Raw genomic sequence first — 12,877 nt, forward strand, 5'->3', positions numbered from 1 at the left:
ATTTACATTTAGGAGGAAGAAAAAGACTTGCCTGTATAGTGCCAGTGTGCAACTGGATTTGTCTTCATAGGTCACAGGATGTCTTTTGGGTTTTTTTTTTTTTCAAATTTTGAGTTTTATTTATTAGAGTGATTCAAATAAAGTAGCAAAACCGATCTATTTAAAATAAGAGCCAATCATAAAATATTACTCAATGGTTTAAGATGCATAAGGGAATATTTTAGTGCATTCTGTTCTTTTTCAGTCTTCTTTAACTGGCATGTCAGGCTGCATGTAGACGACACCTCATATCTGTCGCTGTGTCTTGCATGCTATTTATTACCTGTGGAAACAAGCACTGTCCTTGCCCAAGCTTCGCTGCTGGTCCTGGAAGTGAGAGATACTGTATTGCCTTAATCCCAGCACCATCACATTCTCCCCACTTCCCCCTCACCTCTCACACTGGGGCTTGAACTCAGGGCTGAAACTCTTGCTTGGCTGTTTTCTTTAAGGCTGTTTCTTGACCATTTATGCTATGCTTTCACTTCAGGCTTAATTGGAAGTAGGATGGTCCTGGAATTTTCTGCCAGGCACTGGTGTCTCAAGAAGCTGAAACCTGGAGGGTTCAAGTTCCAAGCCAGTCCAGACAGAAAAGTCTTTGAGACCCATCTTCAATTAGTGAGTGAAAAGCTGGACTGGATAAATGGCTCAAATAAAGACTGTCAGCATTGAGTGAAAGAGATGAGCGAGAGGCAGATGTTCAAGCCCTGTACACACACACACACACACACCCTACCCCCCCCACATTCATGTGCTTCAACTTTTTTTAATCATAATATATAAGTCATATGCTTTATACATATAAATCACCTCTAGATTGCTCATAATACCTAATGTAATACGTATGTTAAATACTTTAAGAACTAATGACAAAACATACATGAAAACATTTTCAAAATAAAAATAAAATACTTTCGATCTGCATTTGGTTGAATCTGAGATATGAGACTCATACATAGAAAGGATAGGTCATAGAACTAGAGATATGACACAAGGTCCCCACCTCCAAATACCCACAAATAAAACACAAGATCAGAGAAGGCAAAGTATTTATTATTGTATATATGATATATATAATATATAATACATATATATTGTATATATTAAAGGACTTTCTCTGGAAATCATCTATATCTCTGTAACTAACACAGAATACAGAACTCTACCTGAGATTTCTAGACTGTAAGATAAGATTGAAATTCTTATTTTTCTTAGCAAACCTCTGGGTTGAGACAGATTTTTTGAAGAAAAACAATTACAATAAAAGCAATCTGTTTCATTTTTCATTTCCCTATCCCCCCCCTCCACACACACTTTTTAAACCAAATTAATGGCCAAAATAAAGTGAAGTAGATGGGCAGTGAATTGAGATACCTTCAGGTGGCTCTGGTTGCCAAGGGAAACTGATTTCCCCCTCCCCCCCACAGTCTCTGAATACAGGGACTGTGGTTGCTTTGGTGGAGTGAGGCTATGGGAGGGTGAGATTTTTTTTTTTATCATGTTATTGGGTAAAGACCTCATAAAACACTGGGGAAAATATACTGCTAAAATTCTGTACCCCATTACACATTTGGATTAAATTTGTCATTACTTTATCTCTACTTGCCTGTGTAGTCAATGAAAACATGCTTGTAACAGCAAGAAGAGAACTTTGAAACATGGACATGTTGGGAAATTATTGAATACTACAAAGCACCTTAAATGGTAAGCAGGTTTGGCATTTCTGTCAGATAGACCGAATTATTCCTCAGCTAGTTGTGATTACCTTGCTTTCTTGTGCTCTCATGACAGACCCAAACTAACCACAAATGCAGAGGTGAGAGAAACAGATCTGTTTCTTAAGACTTTGCCTGTAGCCCTCCAGGCTCACCGAGCTCACTGACACAGCTTATGAGCAGATGATGTGAGCTTATGGCCCTGGGCACATACTACTGAGTGTCCCCAAGTGACAGACAAAAAGATAAGTCAGTCAGGAGAATGTGAAAGTAACTCCAAGAGAGGTAATCTCTTCCCTAAGGGGGATATGTGTGTGTACATACATGTATATACATACATATATATATACACATACACACATTTTTGAGAGGTAGACCTAAATTGTAAACATATATATATATACACACACACATACACACATTTTTGAAAGGTAGACCTAAATTGTAAACACGTTGTAAATCGCTAATAGTAATTGAACACTGCCAATTCTGGTATAAATATAGGGTATTCAATAAGAAGTTGGATTTTTAACCAATATGGAAAGTTTCTGCAAATATCTTAAAGCCAGTTCTCATTCTGGAAGGTGTTTTATTTATGCCTTTCAGTAAAGTCTCATGTTAACTATGACAGTTCACCTTGTCAGAGGAGAAAAGGCAGCCAGAGATATTGCATACTTGTCTGATGTACAGCTACACATATGCATAGAGGAGCTGAAAAGGACAGGTGTCGGAACCACACTCAGAAAAAGAGCCTCAGGAATAATGCCCTAGTGAGTGACATTGAAGCTGACACTTATTGGCTAATTTCTTTCCATTTTAGGCAAGAAACAGCACAAATAAAGGAAAAAGTTGGGCAGGTGAGGGCCCATTTGTGGCACCATGGTCAAGTATCTGAATTTGGTGTCCAAGGGCTCTGTGGAACAAGCCAAACTGCAGACCTTGTTGCCTGCTAGCACCACTTCAGACTTAAGCTAAGAGTGAAAGGAGCTACTTAAATGAAGTATGCTCAGAGTTGTGTGTGTGTGTGTGTGTGTGTGTGTGTGTGTGTGTGTGTATGTGTGTGTGTGTAGGTAGGTAGTGAGTGGGGTTTGAACTTAGGGCTTGGGCTCTGTCCCTGAGCTCCTTTGTTCAAAAGTAGCACTCTACCACTTGAGCCAAAACTCCAATTCTCTGGTGTGTGTGTGTGTGTGTGTGTGTGTGTGTGTGTGTGTGTGTGTGTGTGTGTGTGCGATGACACCCTTCTTGTGCTGAACTTCAACCGTGATCCTCATATTTCAGCCTCCTGAGTAATTGGATTCCAGACAGGAATCATTAACACCTAGCTCAAAGTTGGTATTTTTTTTTTTAGAGTTGGACTTTGGAAACATTTCTTGTTTCTAATTTGGAGCACTGAATGTGGACAGATGTGAGGAGCTCCAGAGGGAAAAAAAATCATCTCAGATGTTACTATATAAATGAAGTGTAAAATAGTAACTTTTCCATGATCCCAGGTTATTCTTGAAATTTCTTATACTGAAATGTGAGCAAGTTGAATTTTCCTATGTGGAAATTCACTATCAGGCACATGCCACACAACAGGATAGAGAAGGATAAGAAAACATAAGGCTGGAATGACACAGCAGACATAGGCAGAATTCATCTGAAGACCAGGATTATCCATGGCAGTGGAAAAAATGTGACACCAAGCTGGGGACTGAAAAGACAGCAAGAATTTGCATAGATGGAAAAGCACCAGGCAGTTCCTGCAATCCTCCTTCCTACTTAGAGGGTAAGATCGACTCCATCTCTAAAATAATCATAAGAACCAAGTTGGAGGTGTGGTTTAAGAAGAGAGAGCATGGTTGGCGGGGATGTGGGCAGGAGGGATCACTACTACACTGTTGGTGGAGTGTAAACTCATTGAATCACTCAACAACATTCAACTCAACCACTCATTCAATTGTATGGCAGTTCCTCAAAAGGCTAAACATAGAGCTTCCCTGTGACCTAGCAATCCCACTTCTTGGCATTTACCCAAATGTCCAGAAACAAGAGCATACTAAATCCACTAGCACAACCATGTTCATTGCAGCACTATTTACCATAATGAAGCTATGGAACCAACCCAGATGCCCCTGAGTAGGTGAGTGGCTCAAGAAGAAGTGGTACTTACATATATTGGAATTCTGTGCTGCCATCAGAATGACATTGCCCCATTTGGAAGGAAATGGAAAGACTTGGAAAAAATCATATCAAGTGAAGTAAGCCAGACCCAAAGTTGCATAGGCTCCCTGGTTTCCCTCATTTGTAATAATTAGTACACAACTAGGATTCTCCTACCAGAGGATCACAGTAGCACAAAAGCTGTGTATAAAAGGTCATACAGGATGAGTCTAAACAAATGAACTCTAGGTTAATGAAACAAGAGGTTTATCTTTGTGATTGCTGTTCTTAATGTACCATGTAATATTATTTCTTTTCTTTTCCTCAACTTATGGTTAATCTCATGAGGTTACTGCATCTGAATTTATATACTGATATACTGTACATACACTTATTTGTTTATTTGAAATAGGGAAGGGAAGGAGAAAACAAGATGACTGGGAGGGGGAGGGGAGAAGGAAAGGGAGACAAAAACATGAGAAGGGGTATCAAGGTTCGAGAAGCAATGTACCCACTACCTGATGAATATAACTGTAACACATTATCTTGACAATAAAAAAGAAGGGAGAGCATGGGCTGGAAGTGAGGCTCAGTGGTAGAGTGCCAAAAAAAAAAAAAGCTCAGGGACAGTGTCCAGGCCCTGAGTTCAAGCCCCAGGACTGGCTTAAATAAATAAATAAATAAATAAATTTTAAAAAATGAAGGGAGAATGTTTGTCTAGTAATCCAGGCTTTGAGCAAACCCCAGTCTTGCCAAATAAGGAGAAAAGAGGAGGAGGAGGAGGAGGAGGAGGAGGAGGAGGAGGAGGAGGAGGAGGAGGAGGAGGAAGAGGAGGAGGAGGAGGAAGAAGAAGAAGAAGAGGAAGAAGAGGAAGAGGAGGAGGAGGAGGAGGAAGAAGAGGAAGAGGAGGAGGAGGACGAGGAGGAGGAGGATGAGGAGAAGGAGGAGGAGGAAGTAGAAAATGAGGAGAAGGAGGAAGAGGAGAAGGCAGAGGGGAGAAGGAGGAGGGAAAGGAGAGGAGACAGAGAAGGAAGAGAAGGAGAGGAAGAAGAGGAGGGGAGGAAGGGGAGGGAGAGGAGAAGCAAAGGCATCAGAGGCACACATGCCAAGGTGTAAGGGCTGGGCATGTCGTGTACAGTGTGCATTGTAAATGCTCTCTGTGGTGCCAGGTTGAAAGCTGAGGAGGTTGGAGAGAGGGAGAAGTGGTGCAGCCAGGAGGATAGGAAGGCTCAGGCAGGAGCAGAAAGCAAGTTGTGAGGGATTATGCATGGCTGTGAGAGAAAGGGAGGTTGATGAATGAGAGTAGGTTATTTTGTGTTTGGGTAGAGAGCCATAATGCTCTCCTAAGGGTCTAGGTGAGAGATAAATCAGCACTACGGCAGTACAATTGCTAAGGAGATGACAGTTTTGAGAACAATCTAGGAGATTAAACTGCAGGACTTACAATTTTGAATGCATTTCAAAGTTAAGAGAGAGAAGAGCCTTGAATTTTTTTAAGATCATGCTTGGGTGACCAAGTGAAGGACAGTGTCATTATCTGAAATGGGAAAGTTGGAAATCACAGCAAGCTTGGGTAGAACCTAATGGGCTCTGCTTCTGGACGGCTATATTGGAGGCATTGGGGAGGTATTTACTTGTGCACATGATGTAAGCTTTTGTATGCTTGGAAGGGTAAGAATAGTAAAGGTTAAGGGCATTTAAGATTCAAAGAGGTAAAAAAGGATAGCAGATGCTTTTCCTCTGCCAGACAATTTCCCAAGCTTAGGGCTTATATGTTTGGACATGCAGTACTCTTGCCTCTGGCTCATCTATTCTCCACCTTCTCTTCCTCCCCTGTGTTGGGGAAGATTCTAGTTTCTTCAGGCAATGGGATGTGCCAGTTAGAACATCAGATGACAGGTCAAGAGTAAAGTTGTTTCCCTTTGTTTTCTCCCTGTTCAGCTCTCACTCTCACCTGTAGGGCAGAACTCCTGATAACTACAGAAACCTGTTCAGAGCGCCAAGATTTACTCCTTTCAAGCAAAAATTATGTTAACTGCCTCTTGTTTTACTTACTGGGGTAAGAAATTTATCTCTTTCTGGTTTTTCCAAACTATTACGGTACTTAAAAATGGTCCCTAAAAATGTTACTCAGGGGCTGAGATCTGAGAATCCTGGTTCAAACCCAGGCAGGGCAGAAAAGCCTGTGAGATTCTCCAATTAACCAGGTAAAAGCCAAAAGTGGAAGTGTAGCTGAAATGAAAGAACATTGGCCTTGAGTGAAAGAAAACCATGATGCTTTCCTTATAACTGTAGAGCCAGAGAAAAACTCCTTATGACCCAATAGGTCTGGTGGTTTTTTATTTCTCTCAATCCCTTTGCAAAGACAAATATCTAAGAGCTTCCCCCACTTTTTTTGTCAAGTCAGTATAATTACCTATCCCTATATCAAGCCCCAATTAATACCTTGTCTTCACTTTTACTGAGATTTTTTTGGAAATGAGACTCTTTCTCAGTAGCTATAGGCTCTTCACTTGTCTGAGAATACATATCAGGGGGAAAAGGTAAGTATCTTTGCAACTGGCTTCACTAACTTGGTCTGAATCCATCCTGAACCTCTAATGTGATCCTTTCCAAATGGGCCTGGAAGACAGAGCTGCCTCTCTACTGCCATCGTCACCTTCTTCACAATATTAGTTTGCTGGCAGCTGTGGACACTTCTTCAGCTTCTGAAAACTGAATCCAAAAAGCCATTGAAAATACACAAGCCACTCATTAAGTGAAAATGTTGCCTATAGTTTGCATAAAAACCTTAGGGTTTCACTTTATTCATGAAGACATGAGTCTTAGGGGAAACAAGAAGGTCATGGCTTTTCCTCTTCGGGAATTGCTGCCATTATGGATGCATGGCCCAGCCAGCAAGGACATTCAAGGAGAATGGTCAAAGATACCATCACCTGGCTTACCACTTATTGGAAGGATAACCATTTTCTTGGAACTGAAGAACCGCTCATTCCCTCAGTAACTACTTTCTGCCTCAGCCTTGACTAACCCAGACAAGTTTTTGCAAAACTCCCAGGGTACCCTGAGCAACTCTTGACAATTTTTGGTGTGAAACACTCAGACAAGACTGTGGCATGCACTACCAGCTCTGCAGAGGGAAGATGCCAGCTGCCGTCTTTCTCCTAAGCACAACACACCTGGAACTTGATGAGGTCCCATTCATTATTTTGCCTTAAATTTACCAAAACTACTATCCTGTTCCCACATATTAAGATGTATCTTGACTTAATAAATATTGAATTGTAATTACTAGTATCACACATACAGTCTCTGAGCCTCAATAAGACATATAGTTTGGGTAATGATTATGTCTCCTTACTATAATGGATTCTTGCAGATTTTTTTCATTGTTATTATCAAGATGATATAAAGAGTTGATTCTGGTGCAATCTGATACACGGGTTTCTAGCTTCTATTTTCTGCAGGTAGATACCCAGTTTTACCAGCATCATTTGTTGAAGAGGCTTTCTTCCAACTTGTGATTTGGACTCCTTTATCAAATATTAGAAAGCTATATGTTTGTGAGCTTATTTCTGGGTCTTCCATTCTCTTCCATTGGTCCTCGGGCCTATTTTTGTGCCAGTACCAAGCTGTTTTTTATTACTATGGCTTTGTAATAAAGCTTGAAGTTCGGTTGATATTCCTCTATTGCTGTTCTTCCTACTAAGGAAGGTTCTACTGTCTGGGTCTTTCTTTTTAATTCCATATGAACTTTTGGATTTTTCTGCTTCTTTGAAGGAAGTGGTTGGTTTTTTGATGGGTATTGCATTGAATGTGTGTATTGCTCTGGGAAGAACTGCCATTAAGTTCAGATACTGTGAAAATATTCCACAAAGGGTAGGGGGAATGCTAAGCCTTCTCGGCATGAGGCAATATTTACTAAACAAAGATCCAGAATCACAACAAATCAAAGAATGGATGGATAAATGGGATAGTATCAAACTGAAGAGCTTCTGCTAAGCAAAGGACATAGCTAGCAAGATGGGAGAAAAATCTTCATAGCTATACAGCAGACAGGAGCCTCATTTCTAGAATATACTCAGAGCTAAAAAAATTACACCCCTCCCCCCAAATAAACCCAATAACCCAATCAATCAATGAACTAAAGACTTAAAGAGACTTTTCAGAGAAAAAGAAAAGAATGACCAATAGACACATGAAGAAGTGTTCAACCTCTGGCCATAAAAGAAATGCAAATCAAAACAACATTGAAATTCTACTCACACCACTTAGAAGGGCCATGATCAGGAAAACTAAAAATAGCAAATGCTGATGGGGATATAGTGAAAAGGAAACTCTATTATACTGTTGGTGGGAATGTAAGCTTGTTCAACAACTCTGGAAAACATTATGAAGTTTCCTTAAAAACTAAACATAGAGCTTCCCTGTGACTCAGTAATTCCACCCTGGGGTATTTATCCAATGGACCAGAAACCAGGCTACACTAAAGCCACTAGCACAACCATGTTTATGGCAGCATTGTTTACGCTAGTCAAGATATGCTATCAACCTAGATGTCCCTCAGTGGACAAGCAGATCGAGAAAATGTGATATATACTTGGGGAAAATTATATGAAGTGAAGTGAGCTAGAGCCAATGAAATACAGACTTCATAGTTTCCTTCATTTGTAGTAACTATAATATGCCTATAAATCTACAAGTAAATACACTGAATGACTAAGATAAATGACATTTGGGCATGATAAATTATATAGGAACATAGGAGAGGTAGACAAAGGCTCAATAGCTATGGAAAGATGATTATATAAAATAATATTCTAGGAAATGAACTCCAAGTAAAGGAAACAGGTATTATTTACTTGCTATTATTGCTGGTTTTGTTTTCTTTTCCTTTTTCTTGTTCGTTTGTGTTTTGGAGGGTATGTAAGAGACGGAACAAGGATGAACAAATACATCAGTGATATTCAGTAGACACCGTGTGAAAAATTAACTGGATATCTTATGGTTGGGAATGAGAAGGAAAGACTAGAAGAGAGTGACAGAAGAGGAGACATGGTTCTGAAAGAATTGTAATGATTGTACCAAATTCATGTAACTATAACTCCTTTATGAACCGTGCAATAACAATTTTTAAAAAGATGATCTACAGAGAGGTTACAGTTACATAAGTTAGGTGATGAGTACATTTCTTTTGGACAGTGTTATCCATTCCCTTGTGTTTTTCCTAGTTTTCCCCTCCTTTTCCAATTTACAAGTAGTAGAGTTCATTTTCAACATATTATTTAATGAACTCTGAAAGCATCCATCCCAGGAAACCAAGCAGACACTGTCATGTACAGAAGGTTTTTATAAGGAGGTTTATTAGAGGGGCCATCTTCCCCATGGGAGAGGAAGCAATATGGCGCCTGCCTCTATCCAGGGGCATCCCTGTAACAGCGGGCTAGAGATGGGACATACTCTGCATGTGCAGCTAGGCCTGGGTGGAGAGAAGGAATGCCAACCAATCCCAGGAGAGGTCTAGGGCTGAGAGAATTTCTGGCTCCAGTGGAGGGCACTAGTCTGATGCAGCTACAAGCTGCCCCAGGATGATGAAGCAAAGGCCTGAGTAACTGAGATGGAGGGAGTGCTAACAAACACCACTACAGCATTTGTTCACTTTATTCTTTCATTTCTGTGCTCCCTCTTACTTTCCTAAAGACCTATAAGAACAAAGAAGACAAAAATAAATGAAAACAAAAATAGGAACAAAGGAAAACTCTCTTTTTTGTATTTTCTGGAGTTCATTTCAATAAATATTATTTTATATAATCAGAGACACAGAAGGATTGCCCTTTTGTGTTCCTCCCCTAAGAGTGTCCTTCTTTGGTCTCATTGTGTGTGAATGCCTAGAGACCTGTGTAATTTGTTATGTCCCTATGTTTGGGATCTAGTTTCTACATATGAGAGAAAACATGCACCACTTTTCTTTCAGAGCTTAGCTTACCTCATTTAATATGATTTCCCTGCAAATGCCATATATTCTTTCTAATGAATGTGTAAAATTCCATTGTGTACAGGTTACACATTTTTCAGATCCACTCAGGGTATCTGGGCTATTTCCACAACTTGTTTATTGTGGATAGTAAAGCAATGAGCATGCATGTGCAGTGTCTTCATGGTATCCTGGTTTGTGATGTTCTGGGTAGATGCCCAGGATTGGCATTGCTGGGTCAAAGGAAAAATCTGTGTTTAGTTTTTTGAGGAACCTCCAGACTGTTGTCCAGAATGTTTACATTCATTACATTACCACTAACGATGCAATAGGTTTCTTTCTTTCTCCAGATCTCCTCCAACATTTGTTATTATTCAAATTCACAATGTTGGCCAACCTAACTGGAGGGAGATGGAATCTCAGTGTTTTTGATTAACATTTCCTTTATAGCCAGAGATGAGCATTTTCTTATGGACTGTTGTTTGTTTCTTTGTTTGCTATTCTTACCTCTTCTGAGAAGAGGTAATTGCTAGTTTAGTGATTGGTTTATTAGCTTCGAGAGGGGTTAGTTTCTTTAGCTTCCTGTATATTTTGGATATAAGGCCTCTGAACAAGACTAAATGTAGAATGATGACATTGGTACAGTGTTGGAGAGAATGAGTCTGGTCAAGGTACATGTGGACATGTCAAAAAACTAACTGTTGCTACTGAAATTGTGGAACGGGTAGAAGGATAACAATACATTTCACAGTGAAGAAGTCAAAGAGAGTGTATAGGCTTGGAGCCAGAAACAGAAGTAATACACTATAAGCATGTGCCTGAAAGATGGCATTACCCTGAGTTAGTGTACTGTTTGGATTTATGAACTTAAAACCTTTTGTTTGTCTTACACACACCTTCAGGAAAAACTATAAAATGATAAAACTCAATCAATTTGGAGAAAAGAAGCTGGTGCGTTTCTCTGTGTCCTACTTAGCATTGTATACATTTGGAGATCAGTAAGTTTAGCCAGGTTCTAGTGGCTCAGGCTTGTTATCCTATCTATTCAGGAGGCTTACATCTGAAAAATCACTGTTTGAAGTCAGCCCAGGAAGAAAAATCCTTGAGACTTTTGTTTTCAATTTCATTTTATTGTCAGTGTGATGTATAGAAGTGTTACTGTTACATTTGTAAGGTAAAGAGTACATTATTACTTCTTTAACATTGTTACCCCTTCCCATGTTTTTCTCCCACATTCTCTCTCCCAACCTCATCCCTCCTTGAGACTTTTATCTTCAGAAAAAGCAAGAAGTGGATCAGTAGTTTAAAGAGGAACTTATGTTTTGAGTGAAAAAGCCAAGTATGAAAGTGAGGCATTGAGTTCAAACAAGTCCCAAGTCCCAGTAAAAGCATACTTAAACACAGAGAGAGAAAAAACAGAGACAGACACAGATAGACAGACAGACAGACACACACACACACACACACACACACACACACACACACACACTCATACACAGAGATAGAGAGTAATAAATAAATTCTTTAAACCTTGCCCTGCAAAATTTGGGAGTTCAAGACTTGAAAGTGTCATACTCTAAACAAGCAATATATCTGAAGGAATTTCTTACCCAAAATATGACTCTCTTGGCAGTAATTTTCAGTCAGCACTCAATATCTAGAAACAAAAGCCCTTAAGTGGAGAAACTACAGTTGTTTATGACAGCGACAGACATCATCTTTGACTGACACCCTTGTCTTGTAAGATAAAGATATCCAATTTCCAGCATTTTGCAATATCTGCCAACAAAATCAAAAGCACCCAAAGTGATAATTTGAAAGATCAAAGCATAGTTTTACAAACTGGAGAAAGAGGCAGATAGAGAAGGCTTGAATATCTACCTGCAGAAAGAGACAATGTAGGAAAATGTGAATTCTGTTTCATCTTTTTATGTTTTTTTTCTTTTTTCTCTCAGATGAACAGAATGTGAAAAAAAAGTCATGGGACCAAGAGGTAGGAGGTTCTATAAAATAAGACCTTTGCTAAAGAGATTAAAGAAAGCAAAAGAACTGACAAAAGTACTTTCACTTTTATGGCAAAAATCTGAATCTACCTTTATTTCAAAGATACTTTTTTTCTTTGCAAGATCTCTAGGACATATTAAGTTTCCTCTTTGTGATTATGGAAATGAAATGGTCATGAATTGTAAAAATGTCTGATTTCATCAAGCATTTCCTATAATACTTCATTTGGTTATGATAATTTCCTTATTCTGTACAATTTTTTTAAATCTTGACTGTTTTATAATTTGAAAAACCAGACTCTAAGAAATGAAGCCACGCAAACTCCATCACCTAATAAATGGAGGAAATAGGAACAGAATCATTCTTTTGAGTTCCACCTCCATGACCTTTTCACCTTTCCAGGTTGAAGTTTCAGTTGAAAGGAAAGTACAGATGAGTCACAGAGCAAAATTAAAATGTGAAAAAGATGTCAAATGTTCCCTTTAAAACTGAAGCAGAAACTGTAGCTTCATTGTCTTTACCGCGCATGCACAAATACAATTTTTGAGCAAAGATAAATGGTCTTAATGGAAATTACTGGTGAAAATTGCAAAATGTTAGTTCAGCATCTTAAGCTAATCTATAAAAAGGCTATTGCAAATACATTAATTTGGGGACAAAATTGATATGAACAAGAATATATAGCACATTTTATAGTCATACCTAACATTATAAATGTAAAGTAGCTTTTCAAGTTTAAGATAGTAAAAACTTCAAAATGTTTTTTTATAGTTCAGAATATTTTTTTATACTTCAGTTTTATTTTTTATTTTTATTTTTTGGGACTCATGGGGCTTGAACTCTGGGCCTGGTAACTGTCCCTGAGCTCTTCAACTCAAGGTTACCACCCTACCCCTGGGCCTGGTCATTATTCTTCTTGAGCTCTTCAGCTCAAGGCTAATGCCTTACCCCTTCAGACATAGCCCCACTTCCTGTTTTCTAGTGATTAATTGGAGATGACTCT

This window comes from Megascapheus bottae, chromosome 9 (genome assembly GCF_031878675.1).
Source record: "Megascapheus bottae isolate mThoBot1 chromosome 9, mThoBot2.hap1, whole genome shotgun sequence".
NCBI lineage: Eukaryota > Metazoa > Chordata > Mammalia > Rodentia > Geomyidae > Megascapheus > Megascapheus bottae.